Source organism: Trachypithecus francoisi, unplaced genomic scaffold, assembly GCF_009764315.1.
Source record: "Trachypithecus francoisi isolate TF-2019V2 unplaced genomic scaffold, Tfra_2.0 Lachesis_group14, whole genome shotgun sequence".
In the NCBI taxonomy this organism is placed as follows: domain Eukaryota; kingdom Metazoa; phylum Chordata; class Mammalia; order Primates; family Cercopithecidae; genus Trachypithecus; species Trachypithecus francoisi.
Genome location: NW_022681459.1, coordinates 16,085,780 through 16,111,287, shown reverse-complemented (window position 1 = coordinate 16,111,287; position 25,508 = coordinate 16,085,780). Strand labels below are relative to the sequence as shown.

General features: G+C 40.8%; 1 pseudogene; it reads right to left on the bottom strand.

Moving 5' to 3' along the window:
• Positions 1 to 4,575: 4,575 nt before the first annotated feature.
• On the bottom strand, positions 4,576 to 21,686 carry LOC117096750 (annotated as a pseudogene).
• Between the last annotated feature and the right edge of the window lie 3,822 nt (positions 21,687 to 25,508).

The following is a 25,508-nucleotide window of genomic DNA, read 5'->3' as shown; positions in this document are numbered from 1 at the left end:
AATTGCAGTGACAATAATAATATTTAAAATAAATTTTCATTTTGTTCTACCTCCTATGTTTTATGAACAATAGTAATATTTTTAATTTATAAAAGCTCTTTTCTCTTTTCTTCCTCTCTCTTCTTATTTTCCTTTGGAGAATAAGTTCTAAGTATCTGTCTACTACCCTATAGTTTATAGATATTTCATCAGTGTCTTCAAAACTAAACTTACCATCTATGCTGCAGTTAGGAAAAACCATGCTTACCATAGTATGCATACTCCCTCCAAATTCCTACTAGATACTCTGAGTGAATATTTTTGGGCTCTGTCTGCCCAGTATTATGTGTCCCTCTTTTCCTGATAACTGCAACTCCTTTCTCCCGAAGGTAGTATCCTTTACCCCTACTTGTGACCTCGGTGGGACAGCCAATCACAATATTCCTCTCATCCCCCAGCCACAATCGTTAGCCTGGGATTAAACGTGGTGCTCTTCCAAGTTCCTATCAGAGTTCTTAGCCGAGATTTTATACCTATTCTGAAAGAAAGGTGACCTTTTTCTTTTCAGTTGCTAAACTGGGTTGCTGTAAACCTTGAGCTATCTGTAATCACACTCTGTCATTTCCCAACCATATGAAGGAAGCACTCCTGAAATGGGGAAGAATAAGAGCCGCACGTGGAGGGAAGTAGAAGAGAGGAAGAGAGCAAAGAGATGATCAGATGATTTCATTTCTCTGCCTGAGGCCAGCTCCACCCAATGGACTTCCCAGTTCAGTAAACCAACAATTTCCCTTTTATACATAAGCTTCTATGAGTCGGCTTCTGGCATCTGTAATCAAATGTGTCCTGTTGAATATAGTGCCTCTCCAAACTCATAGCCATGCTCCCCTTCAGTCTCCATGCTCAGCCGTACTTGACGAGATCGGGCGCGTTCAGGGTGGTATGGCCGTAGACGCTCAGCCGTACTTGAATACTCTCTGGTCACTGTGCTCTTTCATGCCTGGGTCTTGGAATATATCATCCCTCTGCCTGGAGCCACAGGCTTCAGATCTCAGCTGAAACATCACTATCTTAAGGAGGGCTTACCTGACTTTTAGATGTAGGTCATTCACCTGCTATAAAGTCTTTGTGCACTTTGTGCTTTTCCTATCATCAACCTCACTGTAGTTATTATTAATGCCTCTTTGATGTTTCTCTTTACCACTAGACTCTGAGCTTTGTGAGATCAGGGAACTGCATCTGTCTTATTCACTGATATATTCCCCATGATATATTCCCCAGCACCTAGAATAGTGCTTGGCCCAAAGGACACACCTAAGGAATACATGAATGGTGTTTTCTATGCATATCGTTAATATATTTTCAAAACTTAGTATACATTTTCTTTTTTTTTTTCTTTTCTTTTTTTTTTTTGTTGAGACAGAGTCTTGCTCTGTCGCCCAGGCTGGAGTGCAGTGGTGTGATCTTGGCTCACTGCAACCTCCACTTCCTGGTTCAAGCAATTCTCCTGCCTTAGCCTCCCAGTAGCTAGGACTACAGGCGCCTGCCACCATACCAGGCTAATTTTTGTATTTTTAGTAGAGACAGGGTTTCACCATATTGGCCAGGGTGGTCTTGAACTCCTGACCTTGTGATCCGCCAACCTCGGCCTCCCAAAGTGCTGGGATTACAGGTGTGAGCCACCACGCCCAGCCTAGTATACATTTTCAACCCTACTTCCTAGCAGAACTAAGCTGGTAGACACTAAATTTCCTAAGATCCCACAGCTCAGAAGGCCAATTACCAGGCTGAAAATGTGACTTTCAACTCTTCATCCAGCCTACTTCTCACTATAAACACCTACTTCCTAAAAATATTTTTCATACAAAAAATAAATAATAAGCTTCTCAGTTGCAGCCAGGGTTAAGTACCACTGTTTCAGAATCACCTTATTTTTCCTCTTTGAAACTGCTGATACTGTCAAGTGGCATTGCCCTAATTGCTTTGTGTTTCTCTGTATATTAATTCTAATTCTTTTAATGAAATCGTTAATTCCTTGACACTTTAGTCTTGCTACTCAAAGTGTGGTCCCTGGACCAGTAAAATCAATATCCCTCCAGGAGCTTTTTGGATATGCAGAATCTCAAGCCCCATCCCAGAACCTATAGAATTAGAAACATTTTAACAAGATGTTTTTGTGCCGTACCATTTGTATTCACGGCACATAGGTTGGGAGACTGCAGGTGAAGGAAAATACTTAATACCAGCTTTTGAGGTGGTCAGTTAATTCAATGAGCCAAACTGAGAGTAACCGTCAGACCTTTATTCTCTACTACAACAGTGTGGGCAAGAGGCAAAAGAGGACGGCTCCAGCTCCCCCACGTTCCCCTTATCCCCATGGAACAGCTCTAGGTGAGGATCAGATGACATGGAAAACAGACAAGAAAAATGAGCCCCAGCCCCACATGGCCCCACATGAAAGGCTCCTGCCTCTTTACAGCCCACAGGCCGGGAAAGGGGAAAGGGCTAGGAGTAGAAAGGTGCGGAGTCAAAGTGGAGGAAAGTGCCTCAGCCAAGGTCCCCAACAGACAGCCTCTGAATAGAGACACCTGGGCTAGGCATACAGACATGCACACATGCAGTGCAGGGGTGTGAGGGAGGGGTGGTGGAATTGAATCTTTTTTTTTTTAATTTAATGTATGAGCCTAACCTTCCCTTCCCCTCCCCTCCCCTCTCCTCTGCTCCCTTCCCCTCCCCTTCCCTTTCCTTTCATTTTTGAGACAGGGTCTGGCTCTATCACCCAGGCTGGAGTACAGTGGCGAAATCTCAGCTCACTGCAACTTCCGCCTCCCAAGCTCAAACCATCCTCCCACATCAGCCTCCCAAGTAGCTGGGACTGCAGGTGCATGTATTTGTATTTTTGGTAGAGATGGGGTTTTGCCACGTTGCCCAGGCTGGTCTTGAACTCCTGGGCTCAAGCAATGCTCCCGCCTTAGCCTCTCAAAGTGCTGGGATTACAGGTGTGAGAAGAAAGATACCCATTTGAATCCTTGAATGCAACTCCCTAGAGGAAACTGTAAGGCACTGGCTGTGCACCGAGTCTGGTATGGGAAGGGCAGCTTCTTCCTTCCATGGAGCTTGCCAGTCAAAGCCTTGTCATTATCTCAAATCACCCATCGATCACACAAAGGATTTTGGCCTAGAGTCAAACTTCTCAACTAGTTGATATAAATTTTGCACCATTTAATAAGATACTACTTTGCTCGGTAGGCTAAGCAAAGTAGTCTATCAAAGCGACCCATGCGTATTGAAGGATTTGTCTCCAGAAATGGTTCTCAAAGGGCAATGTCTCGACCAGCAACATTAACATCACCTGGGAACTTCCTAAAACTTCAAATTCTTGGGCCCCACCCTAGACTTTCTGAATCAGAAAATGTCGGGATGGGGTCCAGCCATCTGTGTTTCAATACTTCCCCCCGGGTGACTCTGACAGATTCTAACATTTGAGAACCCACTGCTCTGTAGCAGGGTTTCTCAAATTCAGCACTATGGACATTTGAGGCCAGATAATTGCTGTTGCTGGAAGCTGTTCTGTGGATTGTGGGATGTTTAGACAAGCCTCTGGCCTCTAGCTACTAGATTCTTGTACCATATTCCTGGTTATGACACCCCAAAATGTCTCCAGCCATTGCCAAATATCCCCTGGGGGACAAAATTGCTCCCAGTTGAGAACCACTGCCCTAGAGTAATAACTATGACCTAGATTGGCCCAAGCCTAAAGCATAACATATAAACATACAAAAATGATAACATACATGCACTTAAGTATTCACAGATACATGACAATGTGACATAAACTAACCTCTAAATAGTTTACAGTTTACAAAGCACTTTCACATATAGGTCATTTGTTCCCCACAGTAATCCTAGAAGGAGGGTGATTATCATCATTCTCATCTTAGTGGTAAGGAAACTGAGATTCATATAAGTTACTTGATATGACCAAGGTTATTGCCTGCTAAGTGGCAGAGAGGGAACTTAAACCTAGGTCTTTCTTTTTCATAAAGAGAATTACCTTATTAAATGAGTTATGGAGGGGTTATTTCTAGTCTTTCACAATATTATTGCTCTTGGAAAAAATTCAGTATTAGCTGATAAATAATAGTTGTAGGGATACTCTAACAGATTATTCAATATGAAAAACGGATTGTGCATCCAAAATCAGGGAAGCCTATCTATAGATATTTACACAAGTTATTATGTGAGCTATGATTTGGAAATAGAAGTCTTATGATAGTCAGCTGGGTGCAGGGGCTCACGCCTGTAGTCCCAGCATTTTGGGAGGAAGAGGCGGGCGGATCACTTGAAGTCAGGAGTTTGAGACTAGCCTGGCCAACATGGTGAAACTCCATCTCTACTAAAAATACAAAACATAGCTGGGCACGATGGTGCATGCCTGTAATCCCAGTTACTCAGGAGGCTGAGGCAGGAGAATCGCTTGAACCCAGGAGGTGGAGGTTGCAGTGAGCTGAGATCGTGCCACTGCACTCCAGCCTGGGTGACAGAGTGAGACTCCTTCTCAAAAACAAAAACAAAAAAGTCAATAGTGAGCCTCAGTCAGAGATGTTGGAGAGATGTGTAATCCGTTAAGAGGAGTAAAAAAACAGCACAATCAGACAAATTCAGGAATAGTCTTTCTCCTGTAAACTGCAGCCCCTGCCTGGTGAGAAAGTGAAATCACAATCCTAGCACACTGGCTGAAAGAGATAGAAGAAGAACACCCAGCACATCGTAGAGCCGTTGTCCTGCTCTGACCAGGATCCCTGCAGAATGAGGTGCTGCTCAACCAGCCTTAGGCTCCCATGGAGAAGTGTGTAAAAAGCCTTCAGAGCCTGAGACTTCCAGAACATGGATGGAATACTCATCCAGAGGTGAGCTGGGGATTTCCACGGGCACAGTAATAGACTTTGGCTTCAGAGTGAGCATCCAATCTCCAGTAGCCAACTTGCTGACCTTTGGATGGTCCTCCAACATGGCCAAACTTGTTGCAGAGCATAAAACTGAAATACTAAATAAAGATCAAGGCCAAATCAAAGTCATGATGAGACAAATGACCCCATACAGACCTTTTGATGTCAGTTCTTTTTTTCCCTGAGAAGAACTTGAAACCTCTTGCCTCCTCTTTAGAGAGGGTTGTTAATGGTCCTATAAACTGGAGTTTAAATCTGGAAACGTTTCTCATTAGGGGAAAGAGCACTGGGCTTGGACTCAGAATCCTGGGTTCCAGTCCTGGATGTTCAACAGAGAAACCACTCAACCTCACTCTGCCTCAGATTTTTCTTATAAAAACAAAGAGAGCTGATTACAAGAACTCTAGGATTCCTACCACTTCTAGAATTCTACCCTTTACCAACATCTGAAATTTGCATTTAATATACTCCCCACTTGGGAGACACCATGCATAAAATTACAGAAGGCAGGATTTGGAGTCATCCAGGCCCAGCTTGCAATCCCAGCTCTGCAGTATTCTAGTTGGATCATGTTAGACAACTCCCCTAGCCCTCCCCATGCTAGTTTCTTCATCTTTAAAACAAAGGTGATAACAACAGTATTCAACTCAAAAGGACTTTTGTGAATATTAAATGGAAGTATATGTATAAACAATACATAGTGCCTGGAACATAGGAAGTACTCAGTAGATGGGAGTTACTAATATGTATTTGAGAATGGACAGGCCAGGTGCAGTGGCTCATACCTGTAATCCAAGCACTTCAAGAAGCCAAGGCAGGAGGACTGCTTGAGGCCAGGTGTTCGAGACCAACCTGGGCAAAATAGCGAGACTCCATCTCTATGAAAGAAAGAAAGAGAGAGAGAGAGAGACAGAAAGAAAAAAAGAAAGAAAGAAAGGAAGAAGGAAGGAAGGAAGGAAGGAAGGAAGGAAGGAAGAAAGGAAGGAAGAAAGAAAGAGAAAGAAAGACTTAGCTGGATGTGGTGGTGCATGCCTGTGTTCCCAGCTACTTGAGAGGCTGAGGTGGGACAATCTCTTGGGCCCAGGAGGTCAGGGCTGCAGGCTGCAGTAAGCCATGATTGCAACACTGCACTCCAGCCTGGGTGACAGAGTAAGGGGCTATCTTGAAAAAATAAAAAAATTTAAAAAAAGAAAGAAAAGAAAATGTACACTCAGGAAAATAAAATTGAAGGACTTTTATTAAGACCTATACCTCATTTTGTGATGGAGGGAGCCAGTGACTTAAAAATCAACTGGCTAAAAACTTTCTATTTTTTTAAATCTCAAAACTGGTAAACAACAGTCTCTGAGAAGGGACACAGGCTGTGTCTCATGTTTCCTGCATGATTCAAATCAGTGGATAATTAGTCATAAAGATTTTCTGAGTAAACAGCACCATTTTGTAATACACTGTTTTCTGCTAGCTTGGTTAGGGATGGAAAAACTGAATGAAAAAGGAAGGTATATAGATGTGTTGTCCAGCACAGTAGCCACTGGTGCCATGTGCCTATTCACAGCTTAAAATGTGACCAGTTCAAGCTGAGATGTGCTGTAAATACAAAATTCACAGCAGATTTCAAAGATTTGGTACCAAAAAAAGTAAAATATTCAAGAATATCTTTACATTGATTATATGGCGAAATGATAAGATTGATAAGTTGGAGTAAACAAAATATTTTAAAATGAATTTTACCTACTTTTTAGTTTTTAAATGTGACTATTAAGCAATTTTAAATTACATATAGGGCGTGCATTACATTTCTATTGACCAATGCAGTATAGAGAGGAAAAATAAGAGCACACGTACACAAAGAGCAAGAAAAAAAGGAAGTCCCAGGGATGTAGCAATTAAAAAAAAAAAAAAAAGTGAAGAAGGCCACAGGCTTGATGATCCTTGTTCCATGCAAAGAAAGTCACAAAATTGATTTTTCTATTAACAAAGAAGCTAATCGAGATTGCATTCCCTATGCCTTTTATGTATTTCATTTTGTAACATTTGGTAGAGGAAAGAAAAGAGAAGTTGTGCCTTCCTCACCTCTTTCATTGAATAATCTCTTTTAATCTCATAAAACACTGGGTCCTCTTTTGGTCATAAGTGGGTAGAAAGACATTAAAATAAGGAAAGTGCACCCTCTGCAGGCTACTTAGTAATACAGAAATATTGAACAGTGAAGTTCTGTAAAAAATACTGCAGAATGAATAAATGAATGGATGAGTTACATTTCACATGACTGCATCTACTGCTGTCATCATTGATTCAATAATGATGAAAATAAAGGCAAGGAAATGGGTCTGATAGTATGAAAATTATTATTAGGTTATGTCACCCCTTTCTTTTTTCCTTCCCTTCTGCCTTCTTTCCCTTCTTCCTGTCTTTCCTCCTTCTTTCTTATTCTCCTTACTCCCTCCCTTTCTTCTTTTCTTCCCCCTCCCTCCCTCTCATCCTTCCCTCCTTCCTTCTTCCCTCCCTTCCGCTCTCCCTTCCTTCCTTCGTTCCTTCCTTCTTTCCTCTTTTTTCTTGCTTTCACTCTTTGAACGGCTTAGACACATCTTTTTTGGAAATCCTATATAAAGACAGATGGCAAAAGGCCAAACTCAGCCTAGAGATTTATGCTGTTTATTTCGGTACTGTTTCTTTATGAGGTTAATGCTTCATTCACGTTTCTAAATTCAATCTGGCAGATAAAGTAAAGAGATAACAAGGCCACAAACATCACCAGTCACAAACTTAATGGTGTCAAGTATGTGATTATAAGCAGCGCCTAACTTAGGAGAGGGTTACCTTCCCAAAGGCAGTTTATATTTTAGTTGTTTGGAATAAGAAATCTTTTTCTCATTTTTTCTGAGCCAGTTCACAAGGACACAAATACATATTAACCGATAATGTATCTGAGATAGATAATAACATCATCATTTTTACTTTGTCAAATAGTAATATATAACAGTATTTTTATGGAAAAAGACAAATATAAGGGCCCCTTTGGGCTCTCAGGAGATTATCCTTCTTTCTCCAGGTGGTATGAGCAGTCTTCCCCATTTCTTGATTTAGAGATGAGGGTTACCTCTGGGAGATCCATGCCAGACAACCACAAGACCAGGGTCTTTTTTTTTTTTTTTTTTTTTTTGAGACGGAGTCTTGCTCTGTTGCCAGGCTGGAGTATAGTGGTACAATCTCGGCTCACTGCAACCTCTGCCTCCCGGGTACAAGTGATTCCTGCCTCAGCCTCCCGGGTAGCTGGGACTACAGGTGCCCACCACCACACTTGGCTAATTTTTGTATTTTTAGTACAGACAGGGTTTCACCATGTTGGCCAGGCTGGTCTCGAACTCCTGACCTCGTGATCCACCCACCTCGGCCTCCCAAAGAGCTGGGATTACAGGCGTGAGCCACCGCTCCCGGCCAGTATCTCATTAGCACTCTTTAGTGCAAAACAAGGAAACTAACTCACTGGTATAGTCACACCCCAAGATTTCTGAACTGGAGAACAAAGAAAAATTAGTATCATCATCAGAGAAAGCAACACCCAAAAGGTGAATTCCCTCTGCTTTCTTCAACACACACACAGGCACACCCACTTCCCTGTGTCACCAACACTCATTTCATAGATTAGTCATCTGTAGGTTAAGACTGCCTGTAATGATAGATAACCAGGCTTCAATAGCCTTAAGAAATATGGCACTAGTGTTATGGAATATATTTCCTATTAGCATTTTTCTTATTCACAGCATAATTTATTTTAAGACCAATTTAATTCCTTTTAACCTATTAAACAAAACTAGCATGGTGAAATTAAACTTTGCAGTATGTGAAATAACTTAAGGAGAGCTTATGAAAGGGAATTTGGAATAACCCAGAAATTATATTTATTGCTTACACATAATTCAAAACAGTGCGAAAATGTAATGCAATCTGTAAACTTGTGTTTTTGTCAGATTATATATTTTAAAATAAACACTTGCAGGAAAATACAAAAAAAGGTGACAGCATTTATTATTTGCTTTTTCTTATGCTTATATTTAAACTTTTTAATCCAGAATATATATAACAGCCTAAATTGTGTGCCTACTAAAGCTTCACCTCTCATAGTTAAAATGCTGAAAAAAAATAAAAGCATCTGTCTTGATCAGAGTTATGAGAACACAAGTGAAATGTTTTTGCAGCTCTGCTCTCTCTTGAGTGCAGAGACATAAAATTTGGAGCTTTTGAGAAATATGGTCCCTATCTAATGCACAGTGGTTCAATGAAGAAGCTCTTACTCACTTAACTTAGTGAGTAGATTAAAATACAATCGGAATTTCCTCTTTGGGAAGCTAAATTTAGTTTTCAGCTATAATCTTTATGTGACTCCAGTTGTGATGTATAGAAATCTTATAGTATTGTATAGCATGATCATTATAATGAGCACGGCCGGCTGCAGTGGTAAAACGAGCACGGCCGGGCGCAGTGGCTCACGCCTGTAATCCCAGCACTTTGGGAGGCCGAGGCAGGTGGATCATGAGGTCAGGAGATCCAGAACATCCTGGCTAACTCAGTGAAACCCCGTCTCTACTAAAAACACAAAAATTAGCCGGGCATGGTGGTGGGCGCCTGTGGTCCCAGCTACTGGGTAGGCTGAGGCAGAAGAATCCTTTGAACCCTGGAGGTAGAGCTTGCAGTGAGCCGAGATCACGCCACTGCACTTCAGCCTGGGAGACAGAACAAGACTCCATTTCAAAAAAAAAAAAAAAGAAAAAGAAAATGAGCATTAGATTTACAGTTAAATCCTGCATAAACCATTTAGGAGATATATGACCTAAGACATAGCTTAATCTCTCTGTTCTTTAGCTTCTTCATCCAAAAACTGGGGTTCATTCATTTATTGAATACTTAACATGTGCCAAGCACTGTTCTGAGAACTGGGAACATAATTAAAGAACATATTTACTCCAAAGTCTCAGGAAGATTGCATCCAAATTGGCAGAGATAGAGAGTTTTTTTAATTAATTAATGTGAAAATGTTTAGGAAGTATTAGCTCTTAGGATAAAAATGAAATAGGGTGATGTAAAAGGAATATTGAGGAAGTTCCTGAAGACAGAGTTGTCAAGGAAACCCTCTCTAGGGAGATGAAATTTAATCTGGGGCCTGAATGACAAGGAGGTGTCATCCACACTAAGGTCTGGGAGAAGAGAGATCCAGGCAGAAGGAAAAGCTGGCGAAAAAGTCCAACAGAGAGATTGAGTGTGGCATGTCACAAGAACAAAAAGAAGGTAATGTGGCTGGGGCAGAGCGAGTGGAAAAGACGCAGGACATGAAGTAGGCAGGGGCTAGATCAGGCCACTCCTTAGAGGAACTGATTTAGAGTTTGGTTTTTATTTTAAGTACAGTTCAAAGGCATTAGAGGACTTTCATCAGGATGGTCGTGAAGACTGAGATAACATGCATAAAGCACTCAGCACAATGTGCAGAGTGAACACTTAGGAAAGGGGGACGTCATTATAATCATTGTTGATATATGATAAAACCCTAACACACAATATGTGAAGTCCAAAATATGTATTATTTTAAAACTCAGGGTCAAGTTATTGCAAGATTAATGAAGAAAGAACACGGCCTGAGCAGAGGATAGGAGTCTACTGCCAATCACCACCTGGCCGAATTCTCACTATTGTGGGGCAGGCTTTACTATATTTCTTGTCATCATTATCATTTTCACCATCAGCTTTAGTATCAATGCAACTGAAGTAAAATCTTAGGCCAGCACTGTTCATCACTGAAGTGAAATGTTGATCAGCCTACAGCAAAATGAATCTGAAGGAGCAATACTCAATGCTGTGGTCACTATGAAATGGCATCAACATTCCTTTATTTCCCCCAGAGCATCATCAGGTAAGCAGACTTTCTGTTTTCCAAGCTGGGTGGGAATCCTTCCACCCATTTTCCAGAGCTGGTGGGCAGCAAACACAGGGCTGTGAACCTCGAGAAGGTCATTTCAAGCTGGAACTCACATAGATGTGCCAAGGATTTTTCCTGGCCATGTTTTATCATCTGTGCCTGCTCTTTCTCTAAGAACCAAATAAAGCAGTCCTTACTCCATGGATCATTTAGTTTACTAAATCATGGTTTATTTTTTCCACAGGATATCACCTGCTATTTTAGAATCAGTTTTCAAAAGGTCTTAAATGACTTGGCTCAAAATTGGTTTTGTATTAAGGGAAAGAACCGGTGTCCCAGAGTTTCAATCAGCACTTTAACAAATAGGCTGCCGACCTCCCACAGATTGCCAACAGTAATGGTTAGCTGAGACTTCCAAGGTCCATTTCTCTCTGCTTCTTTCCTACATTTTTCCCACCCTGTTTTCACTGAAAACAGGATTATAGTCGACAGTTTTACAGGAAGGGGTTGGGGGAAGGCGGACATAACTTAAGATCTGCTGCCTCATTCCACATAACTTCTAAAGGTGCAATCAGCTGAACCACCTAGTCGCTTTGCAAGACAGTAATTTAACCACTCAAGTTGTCTTTCACCTGGAGGGGATAGAGAGTTATGATTCTGCATCAGTCATTGCAACATTCCTTCAAACAACATACTAACCATGCCACTGGCATTCAATTAATGTTAAATACAGTAATATTTCATTCACATATAATACTGGGGACAATGAGGTTTTCTACACAAATGAATTTTGCAGACAAGCAAAGCTCACCCCAACAAGAACCAAAAGATATTAGTAAATTTTGAAACATTTTTCATAGAATTTAAATGCACTTTTATTTATTTATTTAATAAATAAATGTATTTATTAAATAAATAATAAAGTTATTATTATTTATATAATCCTGAGACGGAGTCTCGCTCTGTGGCCCAGGCTGGAGTGCAGTGGCTGGATTTCGGCTCACTGCAAGCTCCGCCTCCTGGGTTCATGCCATTCTCCTGCTTCAGCCTCCCCAGTACCTGGGACTACAGGCCCCCGCCACCTCGCCCGGCTAGTTTTTTTGTATTTTTTTAGTAGAGACGGGGTTTCACCGTGTTAGCTAGGATGGTCTCGATCTCCTGACCTCGTGATCCGCCCATCTCGGCCTCCCAAAGTGCTGGGATTACAGGCTTGAGCCACCGCGCCCGGCAAATGCACTTTTAATGCCCAACGACCACTTAAATAAGGCGCAGAGATCTTTATGTTGTTTATTCACAGCCAATGATCACTGTAAGTGTAATACATGGCTGCATGCAATGCAGTGGTTTCACCTAAAAGCTTCAGTTATGTTTCACAAGTTCTGGTGAGCAACTCTCCTTGAAGCATGTCAAGCCCTTGTTGGTCTAGCTGTCGCTTTTGCTACTATTAGCACGTTTGACTGCTCTTGGCTTGAGCACTCCCACCCCATTCACATTTGCTCTGTGTGAGAAACAAGATTATAAAACTTACGAACCTGAGCGGTATTACTTTACAACAATTCTCAGTCCAGAAGGACCCCAGGAAGAGCTTAAGAGTTATTCCATACCTTGCCTGGGCGCGGTGGCTCACGCCTGTAATCCCAAAACTTTGGGAGGCCAAGGCGGGCGGATCACGAGGTCAGGAGATGGAGACCATCCTGGCTAACATGGTGAGACCCTGTCCCTACTAAAAGTACAAAAAATTAGCCGTACGTGGTGGCAGGCGCCTGTAGTCCCAGCTACTCAGGAGGCTGAGGCGGGAGAATGGCGTGAACCTGGGAGGAAGAGGCTGCAGTGAGCCGAGATCGCACCACTGCACTCCAGCCTGGGCGACAGAGTGAGACTCCATCTCAAAAAAAAAAAAAAAAAAAAAAAAAAAAAAAAAAAAAGAGTTACTCCATACCTCAAATGAGAGAAAATATGGGCTTAGATATAGGCATTTTCCTTGCTGACTTTTTTTTCCTTTGTGAATTTTTGGCAAAGTTTGAGAATCATCTTGAGATAAGTCACTGTGTATTATTACATTTCCTAAACATATTCTCTTCTACTTCTCGTTTCTCACTTCCATTTCGAAAATAAACTTTCTTATTCATCTCAGAAAGTTAATTTCTAATTGCTCTTAGACTATGTTGGCTAAGTTGTCAAAAATCGCTGTGTGATGATGTCAGGGAATGAAAAGATCTTTTGGAAGGGATTTTTGGTAACCATTACCCTCCTTCTTCATTGAGATTCCTGATATGATTTAACTTTCACCTCGGTGGTGCATCTGGCATGGAGTCAGAAGAGGCTGAATATCTGGTGAGAAAGAAAACAGCCTAATCAAATAGCAATGAGAAAATGTAATTGCCCTAGCAGACTGCTACATAAATAGACACATAGATCCTTTCTTGATTTTATTCCCCTGAGGCTAATGACTGACCCTAATGAAAATCCCAGAGGAAATCATTGTAATAAAAATAGCCAAAACATTAAGAACAGGGCAAGTGAGAATGATGATGGCTGATAAGCATTTGAACCATCAAGCATCCTTACTAATCCCACTACAAAAATAAATACTGGCTCATGGGCTAAAAGAAATCAGGGACCATCTTATATGAATCAATTAGTGTGTAGACCTTAAGAAAAAATATTCTACAATGACCCTCTAGTTCCCGTTATTATTTTTAATAGAATCTATATATAGTAATGTAAAAAGGTCTCAAGATTGCTTTTTATGCTTTAGTGTTGTGCTATTTACGAGGTGGTAGTGTTTCTAGTTTAAGCCACAAATTATAAATTCTTCCTTCTAAGTAAAAAACAAAATCATTCTAAAGTGAAACTGCTAATCCTTTTAGTCATCCCCAAAGGATCTCTGAATTCGTAAACTAGCAATTTTGGAAAAAAAAATATACATATTATACATGTATATATACATATAAATATATAATTATATTACATATATTATATATCATATAAAATATATACATATTATACATGTGTATATACATGTTATATATAATTATATATTATATATTATAATATTAAATGATTTCAGAATGAGTAAAACAGAGATGTATATGTTACATATACAGAGATGTAATGTTATATATTATATATATTACATATACACACACACCCCAGCTGGTTCCATAAATAACTTGATGTGGCTTATAAAAACAAACAAAATCACTAAGGATTTTTTTTTTTTTTTTTTTTTTTTGAGATGGAGTCTCGCTCTGTCGCCCAGGCTGGAGTGCAGTGGCCGGATCTCAGCTCACTGCAAGCTCCGCCTCCCGGGTTTTTACGCCATTCTCCTGCCTCAGCCTCCCGAGTAGCTGGGACTACAGGCGCCCGCCACCTCGCCCGGCTAGTTTTTTGTATTTTTTAGTAGAGACGGGGTTTCACCGGGTTAGCCAGGATGGTCTCGATCTCCTGACCTCGTGATCCGCCCGTCTCGGCCTCCCAAAGTGCTGGGATTACAGGCTTGAGCCACCGCGCCCGGCCAGGATTTTTTTAAGTTGAGATAGTCTGAGCAAAAAAGAAAGAACAATCAGGAAAATAGTAAAACCAAACGTTAAGAGTAGTAGACAGAAATGTTGCACCAGAGCCCCATAGAGTTGGTAGAGATGGGTTACACATTCGGCTCTAAGTTTCCAGCAGTTAAAGAGAGAAACAAAAACAGTGGAAGATTCACAGCGGCCATAAAATAAAAACCAGGTTGAATGCTGGGATGAATTTTTCCCACAGGTCATATAAAAAGGATACCATGTGATGAAATGATTGACAGCCATTAAAAACAGGCATCAAGTAGAGATAACAGTATATGATAGTTGGCCTTTCCTTTTAATTTTCCTTATTATAAGACAATGGCATGATACCAAAATGCAATTTATCAATCTCAGTTCTCCAAAGGACTAAAACTTTAATGGTCTGGCTTCATCCAAGGGCAAAATTAATTATCTAAATGAGAATGTACTGCATGGCATTGAGGGAATTTTGCTCAAACATAAATTTTTGCAATTAGGCATTTGAGAAGAATTGGATAAAGAATGGTTAGAAATTATCTTCTCAAACTAGAGTCCAAGGTGCAGACTTCTGTGTAATAGAGTAAGGCAAAGAAAATTGAGGTACTGCCCAAGGCAAACACCCAAGTACCATTAGAAAGGACCAATATCATGCCCTCCAAACATTTCTGAATTCATTTCAAAATATAATTAAATGGGAAAGTAAGACACCAATGTTCTATGACACAAAGAGTGATGACACTAATGTTTAGCCAGAGCTTTTTCAATACAGATATTAATAGTCACCTGCTGTGGTGGCTCAAGAAAAAAGCAAGCTCAGTAAAACATCGAAATGACACCTTAATTTAAGCAATATTGCTTTCTAGTGAATCCTGCAAGGTAAATTGATTCCAATATTTCCTTTTTTTTTTTTTTTTTTTCTGAGATGGAGTCTTGCTCTGTCACCCAGGCTGGAGTGCAATGGCGCGATCTCGGTTCACTGCAAGCTCTGCCTCCCGGGTTCACGCCATTCTCCTGCCTCAGCCTCCCAAGTAGCTGGGACTACAGGCGCCCACCACCACGCCCAGCTAATTTTTTTGTGTTTTAAGTAGAGATGGGGTTTTGCCGAGTTAGCCAGGATGGTCTCAATCTCCTGACCTCGTGATCAGCCCACCTCGGCCTCCCAAAGTGCTGGGATTACAGGCGTGAGCCACCACGCCTGGCCGATCCCAATATTTTCTTAAGAAACTTGTTGAATGAAGTTGTTGAACACAAAGTAAATGAATGTTGGAAAACTCTTGCCAAAAACAGGGACTGGAGTTTTAGAGTGGGCATGGTAGATTGACTGCACTATTGTCTTCAGCTTACATGCCTCCATGTATCTACAGTCTTTGATACTGCCCTGCCACACTGAGCCTGGGTGTGGCCACGTGACCTACTTCAGCCAATGGGCTAGTAGCAAATTTAACAAACTTGAAACACATTTCTGCTTGCTCCCTTGGCTCCTTCTACTTTCATGAGAGCAAGCCCAGGTAACCTACTGCAGGCTGAGACCACGTGAGGCACAGCTGAATTGTTCCAGCTGAGACTTCCAAGCCTGCCAACACTGCTCCCCAGCCCCAAGCCCACCCACCAGCTGACTGCAGATACATAAGCAATCCCTGCCTAATGCAGTAAAGCTTGGTCAGATCAGCCAAACCGCCCAACCAATCCGAGGCATGTGAGAAATAATAAGTAGCTGTTGTTTTAAAACACTGAGATTTGGAGTGGTTTGTTACACAACAATTGCTAACTAATGCAGTGCCTGAACTTAAGCCATTTATTTATGTAATATTAGGAAATAGGACCAAGAGCTGCTAGAGTCATCTATGGAACTTAAAAATATTAGTAGATAATACTTATTACTTTTACTCTCAGTGGAAAGAGGGACAGATTCAGTTAGTTCATCCAAAAGTAATATTATATTATGAAACAAAAAGAAAAAAGGTACTCAAAACATCCCTGTTTTATTCATTTTGAAATAATCATTTAACTTATCAGGAGACTGTTCTTCCAAACCTAGGTCTTCGTACTGGTGTTAAGATGCAAATTCTATATAAGAATCAGGACTGGGTTCAATATTGTACTTAGGCAGGCTCGCCTACAACTGGTTCCTATGCACAGAATCAAATATTGAGTAAAGATCAATAAAAGCCCCAAACAATCTTATCTTGTTATTGAAAGATTTCTGCACAAAATATACAGAAAGGAAAAATAATTTGATGTGGAAGAACCTTGCCGAAAGCCTGCCTCTTGCATAGAACAATGGTCTGAGAAGCCCAAACTTGCAATCTGTGGTGGGAAACTGGCTAAAATATAAAAAAAGAATAACCAGTAAACTGATGAATTCATAATAAAAAAAAAAAGAGTAAATTTACCTTTCTTTACAAAGGGAGAGATGGGAAATATACTATATTTTGGTCCATCAGAACCAAGTTGGGAAGGCCAGATACTAACAGACCACAAACAATTTTAATAGCAGAAAACCTCCTACAGGTAATTTATATAATTTGGCCTTTTCAATCAGCAAAACTATGAAATGAAATGTTCCCTGCATGTACTAAAAAGAGGAAATTTATCTCAAAGTATAAGCCTGAGAAAAGAGGCCCTCTTGTATTTCTAGATATTGTGACTACTTCAACCTTCTTCCTCAGGTTTGTCTTAAAACCATTCCTGATACTCAATTCTAACTGCCAGGTCTGGGCAGTTAAATTTAATTTATTTAATAAATGTAATTAATTTAAAATTAATTTTAAAAAGTAAAATATTTTTAAATCAAGAGTGCAACCTGAATTTGATAAGATTCTGAATGACTTCTGAATTTCATTTCCAATGTGAGCTCACAAGCCTGGCCGTGGCTGTTTTTAGCTTTGTAACAATCATAAACACAGGAATTATGTCATACAGCACATAGGAAACAAAACCACTCAAGCAGAAGGGCTTTAATACAGGAATTAGATCCTTCAAAAACTCTTGATGGGCTGGAGAAGCAAGCTCTAAAATGGGCTTCCAAGAATAGGTCCCAGATGTAACAGAGTGACTCACCTTGGGAGCTATACTACGAATGACCAGTAAGGTAGGAGGAGTCAAACAATGCCACTGGATGGACTGAGATCAAGAACACACCACCAGGACTGTGACCCAGAAAGCAGGAAGCCAGGATTACGAAGCTGTCGCCAGCCCCATGGCTGCCCTTGCACATCTGTAAGCCTGGAGAGCAAAGTGTATTTTTGGCAAAGAGGTGCCAAAAATGCATCGTCTCATCACATTCTTTACACTAAGGTTACAAAAGACCCTGGTCCCTGGACACCCATGAGTGCACCAGGAATTCTTGTTTAAACCACGGCAGCCATGGGGGCTTATGGCAGAAATGTCAAAGCAGCATGAAAATAGACTTTGTTTTCCTACCACCTTCCAATCCTGGCATGAAGGTATCTAATTGATGGAGGCTTATTTGTATCCACAGCCATAACTGCAACAAATCCAAGAAACACAGTTTCTGCTTTCCAGCCTTGCAGTACAAGACCCCATGTATGCCAGTCTAGCACACTGATCAGGGGAACTATGACAGTAACCTCTATCTTTGCTGAAAGACTGATAAATACAGTTTTAGTTCATCAATAGTCGATTCATAAAAGCTCAAGAGAACCTTCTCTCTCAAGTCACCTGAAATAAAGATTTCATCTCTAGATATCTAAGGTAGCACCAACAGGATTTAAATGCATCTCACTCCATTTCACCCTTCTCATTCCCATTAATCTAACCAGCTCAATCACATCTCGGCACAAAAGACACCAGGACAGCTAAACCAACATTTAAACTAAGAAAAGAATCAATCACTTTCATCCAGTTCAAGATCTTCCCTCTTAGAATGGTAATAAACAGGCAATGATTGATTATAATACATTTCATTTCTTGTGACTTTGCCCTAACCTGGAGAGGCTTTAAGGGAGCTACTCACTACAGTACAGCCTCAAGTAGATTGACTGGACTATTCTTGAAACTCTGAATGTGGGCCACACACAGAACCCACTTAGGAACAAAAAAGCCACAGAGCATACTCACACCAAGGTTACAGATGACCCAGATGACCCTGGCCCCCATTTGCCATTGAGTGCACCACCAATTCTTGCTTAGGCCAAAGCAACCATGGAAACTTGTATTTTCTGAAGTTGCTTGACTTGAAAATTTAGCAGAACCTGGGGGCTTTTTGTGGCAAAGCAATAAACTGAACCAATCAGATGCTCCCTCTTGGGATGTTTGAATATGAAACTAGTAGAGACCTTCCTTGGGCGGGGGGTGGAGAGACATATGGGGAAGCTGAGAGACCCAAAGAGAAAAGGAAGCAAGTCAAAGCTAAGAAAGAGGAAAAAAAGAGATCTGCAGTTGATAGAGATGAAGAGATGTAGAAGCCACCTTGGTAAACAGCATAAAACCAGATAAGCTAAGGTATGAGAATGGTAAATCAGAGACATTCAATCTATGGTGATACATACAAAATGTCATCTGACTTCTAGGACAGTTTTGTTCTTTCTTACTTTTCTGTAATCCTTAATAAACCAAACCCTTTAGGCCGGGCGCGGTGGCTCAAGCCTGTAATCCCAGCACTTTGGGAGGCCGAGGTGGGCAGATCACGAGGTCAGGAGAACGAGACCCTCCTGGCTAACACGGTGAAACCCCGTCTCTACTAAAAATACAAAAAAAAATAGCCGGGCGACGTGGCGGCGCCTGTAGTCCCAGCTACTCGGAGGCTGAGGCGGGAGAATGGCTGGAACCCGGGAGGCGGAGCTTGCAGTGAGCCGAGATCGCGCCACTGCACTCCAGCCTGGGCGACACAGTGAGACTCCGTCTCAAAAAAAAAAAATAAAATAAATAAAATAAAATAAACCAAACCCTTTAATAGTCTCAGCATGTAGATTTCCTTTCCTTCCAACCTCAAAGAGCCTAACCTATACACTAAAGCTCACAGAACAGAGAAAAATTATGTCCAAGTTTATTTCACATGTAACTCATTCAGACTGAGCAGACTATGTATGCAAATGAGGTTGGTGGGGAATGTGCCATTCAACACTTCCCTGTGATGCTCATAGAAGTGGTTCATGGGAATCTTTCTCTCAACGGTTTCAGACAGGTATCCACTGGTTCTTTACCAGGCTGGAAATGTAAATGGTTCATCCTACTATGGGGATTAATAGAATAGTTGAAAGTCCAAAGATCACAGGCTTGTGACCCAATACCTAGGCAGAGAGTGGGTGATCTGATATGGAAATGCGTGCACCGAGGCAAATCTCATCTGATTTATTAGTGAAATTAATAGGAACAAAAAAAATTGTCATAAGAATACAGAATGTTATAAACTGAATTTTATCCACCAAAATTCACATATTGGGCCAGGTGCAGTGGCTCATGCCTGTAATCCCAGCACTTTGGGAGGCCAAGGCAGGTGGACCGCTTAAGGTCAGGAGTTTGAGACCAGCCTAGGCAACATGGCGAAACCTCATCTCTACTAAAAATACTAAAATTAGTTTCCCTGTAATCCCAGCTACTTGGAAGGCTGAGGCATGGAAGCAGAGGTTGCAGTGAGCCGAGATCGTGCCACTGCACTCCAGCCTGGGTGACAGAGACTCTGTCTCAAAAAATAAAATAAAAAAAAAAATTCATATATTGAAGCCCTAACCCCCTAACTTGACTACATTTGGAGGTAGGGCCTACAAGGAAGCAATTAAGGTTAAACAGGTTCATAAGGGTGAAGTCCTAATACCATAAGGTTAGTGTCTTTATAAGAAAAGACATCAAAGAGTTGTTCTATCTCCCGTCATGTACACACAATGAGGCCATATGAGCACACAGTGAGATGATGTCTGCCTACAAGCTAAGAGAAGAGGCCCGGGACCTTGATCTTAGACTTTCTAGCCTCCAGAACTAGGAGAAAACAAATGTCTGTTGTTTAAGCCACCCAGTCTGTGGTATTTTGTTATGGCAGCCTGAGCTGACTAAGACAAAGAGTTTGACAGCCATCATCCCTTTTCCCACTACAAGCTTGGGGGGAAAAAAAAAAAGCATAATTAGCCTATTTTTATCTCTGTGAAAGATTTTTTTCTTCTATTACTAGGAAAAGAGGAACCTAAAATCTGGCATTTATAGACACCTGCAGTCAAAATATTAATACATCCAAAATAGATACTGTAACTTTGCCTGCGGTTTCTAAAATAAGGTAGTTTAGGAATCTTATCTTAGGGCCCCAACTATGCCACATTCTAGTAGAGGAATCTTGTTCATTGGAAGGAAAACAACCTCTACCTAAACAACCAGAAATTATTAATACAGAATAGACACGTTGGTCATGGCATAAAGACTGATATCAGCAAATGCTGCGACTGTCTCTATGAGCTCAGCCTCCATCTAGCTCTCTCATCTGAATCCAGACACGCCCTTCCACCTGAGAATTTGGAACAAAGGAAATGTACAGACTATCTGGACCAAGACACGAGCCCTGATACTGAGTCCACAAGAGATTCAATCACCTAGAGAAGATCCCCTTTGACTATCACCAGAAAAAGTGTCAGAATGACAACTGGAACCATCTACACCCACAAAACTTGAGGTCCACATTGGCATGACTTTACTATTCCAGTGTCCTCATCAACATAACTTTATTCCCAGAAACAATGGCCATAAAGATAAAAACTGCAAGTAACTTTATTGTTCATTCCAGAAACTTCCTGAAAAATCCATCATCTTTTAATAAAAAGCATCAAGTGACGGTTTACACACCAAGACTCTTTGAATCTTTGCCTCAAAATCTTTACCTTGTTGTGCCCACCAATCCCATATCATGATCCTTACACAAACCTACCCACGCCCCCACTTTGAAGGACCTGCTTTAACCAGACTTGAAAAACTCTTAAATATCCCAATTTTGTCCGTTACTGAGTTGCTACTAAGTCTCCGTCAAGGTAGTGTTCTCTATGACTGCAGTAAGAATAAACTCAGCTTTGTCTCATCAACATATTGTCCCAGTGATATTTTAGGGAGCCAGTATTCTGTAGGAGTCAGGAAATAATTATGGGTAACTAGAGGGTATCAGATGTCTTGCAGGAGGGAGCTACAGATGTGAGCTTTCAGAAGGATGGGCAGGAAGAGTAAGCACCAAAATTGTGGAAGAGCAAGACGAGCCTCACTGAAGACAAGAATCTTTACGGGGATGAGCCCTCTGAGGAGGGCCACAGGAGAAACAGTGCCAAGAGACAGGAAGAAGTGGCTCTGCCCTGGTGTATCCACAAAGGGCATGCAGGCAAAGGCCCAAGCTAATCTGAGTCTTGGCCAAATGCCTTGTGATCCACCTGCAACACAAGAAGATGGAGGCCTGCAAAGAGCTTCTCCAAGACCATCTTCCTTTCACCTCCTGATCGCACCTGGGAAGCCGTCATGAAGCAGTTTCTCATCATTTCCAGTGTTCTGATGAGACACGGGTCTTCCTGCTTCACCCTCTCTTAATAGAATGGCAGAATATAAAACCACCAAGCTGTATTACCCAACTTGCATTGCAATCTCCAAGTTGCTTTGGTTTTAGTGTCATTCTTTTTGATGAGCAGAACAACGACCTCAAGGAGTTGGCACATTTGGCTAGTCTTCCTTTCGTCATCTATATGACTAACAAATTGTCTGATTCTTAAAAAGTGTCCTTGTATCTTCACCAGTTGAATCAGTCAGGACTTTACCTTGGCCATGCCTTGTCTCATGCGTACTTGACAGAAGCTAAGTGGAGCTGTGGGACCAACATGGTAGTCCTAGGCCCAGTCTCACCTCAACCTCATCCCCACTCCATAGATAAAAGGCAGAAGACTGGGAGGGAGGTTTACAGGGAGATGAACAATAGTAACAATTATATTGAGAGGAGAGTATTGTTTAGTCTTACTCTTTTGGTTCCCCCCAATTCTCAGCCTCTCAATCCACTCCTTCTGACCCACATTGGAAGTTACCTTACTGGTAAGGGATTAACATGGGGCTACCTTTCTTGATCACATGGAGTTAAATCATTTAAAGTCTCTCCTCTGAATTCAGTGCAAAGCAGCAATGATGCATAGCATGCCTGTGCTTTCACCCTAAGCCACGTTCTCCATAGTCCAGCGAGACTCTGAATTCCAGCCTCCTGACCCCTCTAACTATTTTCTTGGTTGTTTCCAAGATCAGAAAAGGAATAAGGGTATAAATTATTGTGCCCTCTTAAACCCAAATAAATTTGATTAAAAGAGAAAAAAATAAATTTATAAAGGAATATTAAAAGATTTTAACAACAACAAAAAAATCCTGAAGCAAAATAATGAGCCAACACAAAATGAGTCATAGACTCCAAAGCCAAACAAAAGAATTAAAATTCAACAGAAAAATATTGAAACATAAGATGATATAGTAACATGAAGTAAACAGTACAAATGGAGAAAGAAAAAGAAAAGTCAGGAGTTTAAGGATTTAATGGGAGTTGGGAAAATTAAATAATAATACAAAAAAAATCAAAACACACAGCCAAGCCAAAAACGTTAAACAATTCTGATGTACAGGGCTGAAAACTTTAAGGCAAACAAATAAAAAATGAAAAAAAAAAAAAGAAACAAAGTAATTAGAAACAAACAGTGAACTGAGTCCTTATCAGAATCCTAAGATGGCTCAGACGTCCCCAACCCCCAATCCTCATGGCTTTTAGCTCTCCTGGAGGCTGGAGGCCATGTTTTCAGTCGGCACCTAACATGAGGATCTCAGGCTTTTGAATCAATATAACAGAAACCTGCAGTCTCCTTGGCCTTTTGCAAACTCTGGAGGAAAAATCCTCTCAATTGCTTTGTGTTGTTCTCTTGTTTTACTTCATATATGTCTGGATGGGAAGAATAGAGACCATGCCTCCCATGTCTTAATCTGTTTGGGGTGGTATAACAAAATACCACAAACTGGGTGGCTTAGAAACAACAGAAATGTGTTACTCACAGTTCTGGAGGCTAGAAGTCCAAGATCAAGGTGCTAGCAGATACAGAGACTGGTGAGGGCCTGCTTCCTGGTTCATAGATAGCATCTTCTAGCTGTGTCATCACATGGTGGAAAGGCAAATTAAGCTCCCTTGGGCATCTTTCATAAGGGCACTAATCTTTCATAAGGGTGGAGACCTAATGAACTAATCATCTCCCAAAAGGCCCTATGTAATACCATCATTTTGGGGCTTAGGATTTTAACATACGAATTTTGGAGGGACACAAACATTGAGACCACAGCACCTCAATTTTTCGATCTCCTCTTCTGGATACCCATTTGGTCACCCAGTAGTTCATTTGACGACTATTTACTGAATCCTTACTCCGTGCATTGTCCAATTACACTATAAGTGCTGGTGATTCAGCATCTACCTGCTGGTGGAGAAAGATGACAAGTAATTCTGTCATTACAACTTGGTAAGTGCTATGAAGGAGAAACACAGAAGCTATGAGACTGACAAACAGGGAATGTCTTGGGAGTCATCAAAGACTTTCTAATGAAATTGTCTGCATACTGAGGTAGAATTAACTCAGCCAAAAGGGAATAGAAGAGCATTTTAGGTAGGAAGAACAGCAGAGGTAAAGACCCTGAGGCAGAAGTGGTAAAGCAGACAGCATGAACTATTCCAGGTACTGGGGCCAGAATACAGGACATTAATGCCAAAATGGAGAAGATACCAGTGAGATAAACAAGGACCAGAACCCAGGCCTCAAAGTCACTTTAAATATTTGTGTTTCTTTTCTGGGCAAGGAATATTTGACCTTTTGGACTCAGCGAATATTTGGCCCTTGTTTTGACTCTATCATTATGAATGCAGTTTAACCCAAATTATATAAAGTTTCTAATTTTCATCTAGAAAGTATTCTTAGCAATTAAGTCCATTTCATTCATTGATAAATTACCATACAGATTTAAATTGATTTTAATTCTTCCCATTTCCTATTTGTTAAAATTAAAGATCAATTTTTATTATAAATTTTCAACAAAAATTTGATCCATCAATGGTTTTTTCCTCAAGTTCTATTTTCCATGGTCTAGTTATACGTTTTCTCAAGATTTGATTCCTCCATTTTTAATTAATAAAATTAATCAGGTGTCATTTTAGCTCCTTTCAGGTTTATTTTGTGTTAGCTATTTTTATAAGCAACATTATCTCTGAGTCAGAGGAATGTGCTTTTGTTTATTTCTTAGCTAATCGAGGGAAAAATCTTGGATCGTTCTGTTGTTCGGGCCTGATCATAGTAGTTCTCTAATGTACCAGTCTCAGAACACCTTTAGACTCTTAAAAAGTATTGACTTCCTCAAAGGCCTTTTGTTTATGTGGGTTATAGGTATCAATATTTGCTGTATGAGAAATTAAAACTGATAAATTTGTAAACATTATTTAAAAAATAACAATAACCCTATCACACAATAATATGTATAATTTTATTAAAACTATTCCTATTTTCCAAGAATGAAAAGGGTGGCTGTATTAGTCCGTTCTCTAATCGCCATAAAGAACTACTTGAGAGTGGGTAATTTATAAAGAAAAGAGGTTTAATTGGCTCACAGTTCCACAGGCGATACAGGAAGCATGGCTGGGGAAGCCTCAGGAAGCTTACAATCAAGGTGGAAAGTGAAGGGGAAGCAGGAGAGTCCTACAAGGCTGGAGGAGGAGGAAGAGACAGAGTGGGGAGGTGCCACACACTTTTAAACAACCAGGTCTCATGAGAACTCACTATCACAAGAACAGCAAGGGGGACGTTCGCCCCCTTGATCAAATCACCTCCCACCAGGCCACACCTCCAACACTGGGGATTATAATTCCACATCATATTTGGGCAGGAACACAAATTCAAACCATATGAGTGGCATTTACATTTTCGCAAAAAAAGATTTTTTTTTTTTGAGACAGGGCCTCACTCTGTTGCCCAGGCTGGAGTGCAGTGGCATGAGATCAGCTCACTGCAGCCTCAACCTCCCAGGCTCAAGCAGATCCTCCCACCTTAGCCTCCTGAGCAGCTGAGACTACAGATGCATGCCACCAAGCCAAAGGGATTTATATTTATCTATAAATTTATATATAAATCAGATATATTTATATAA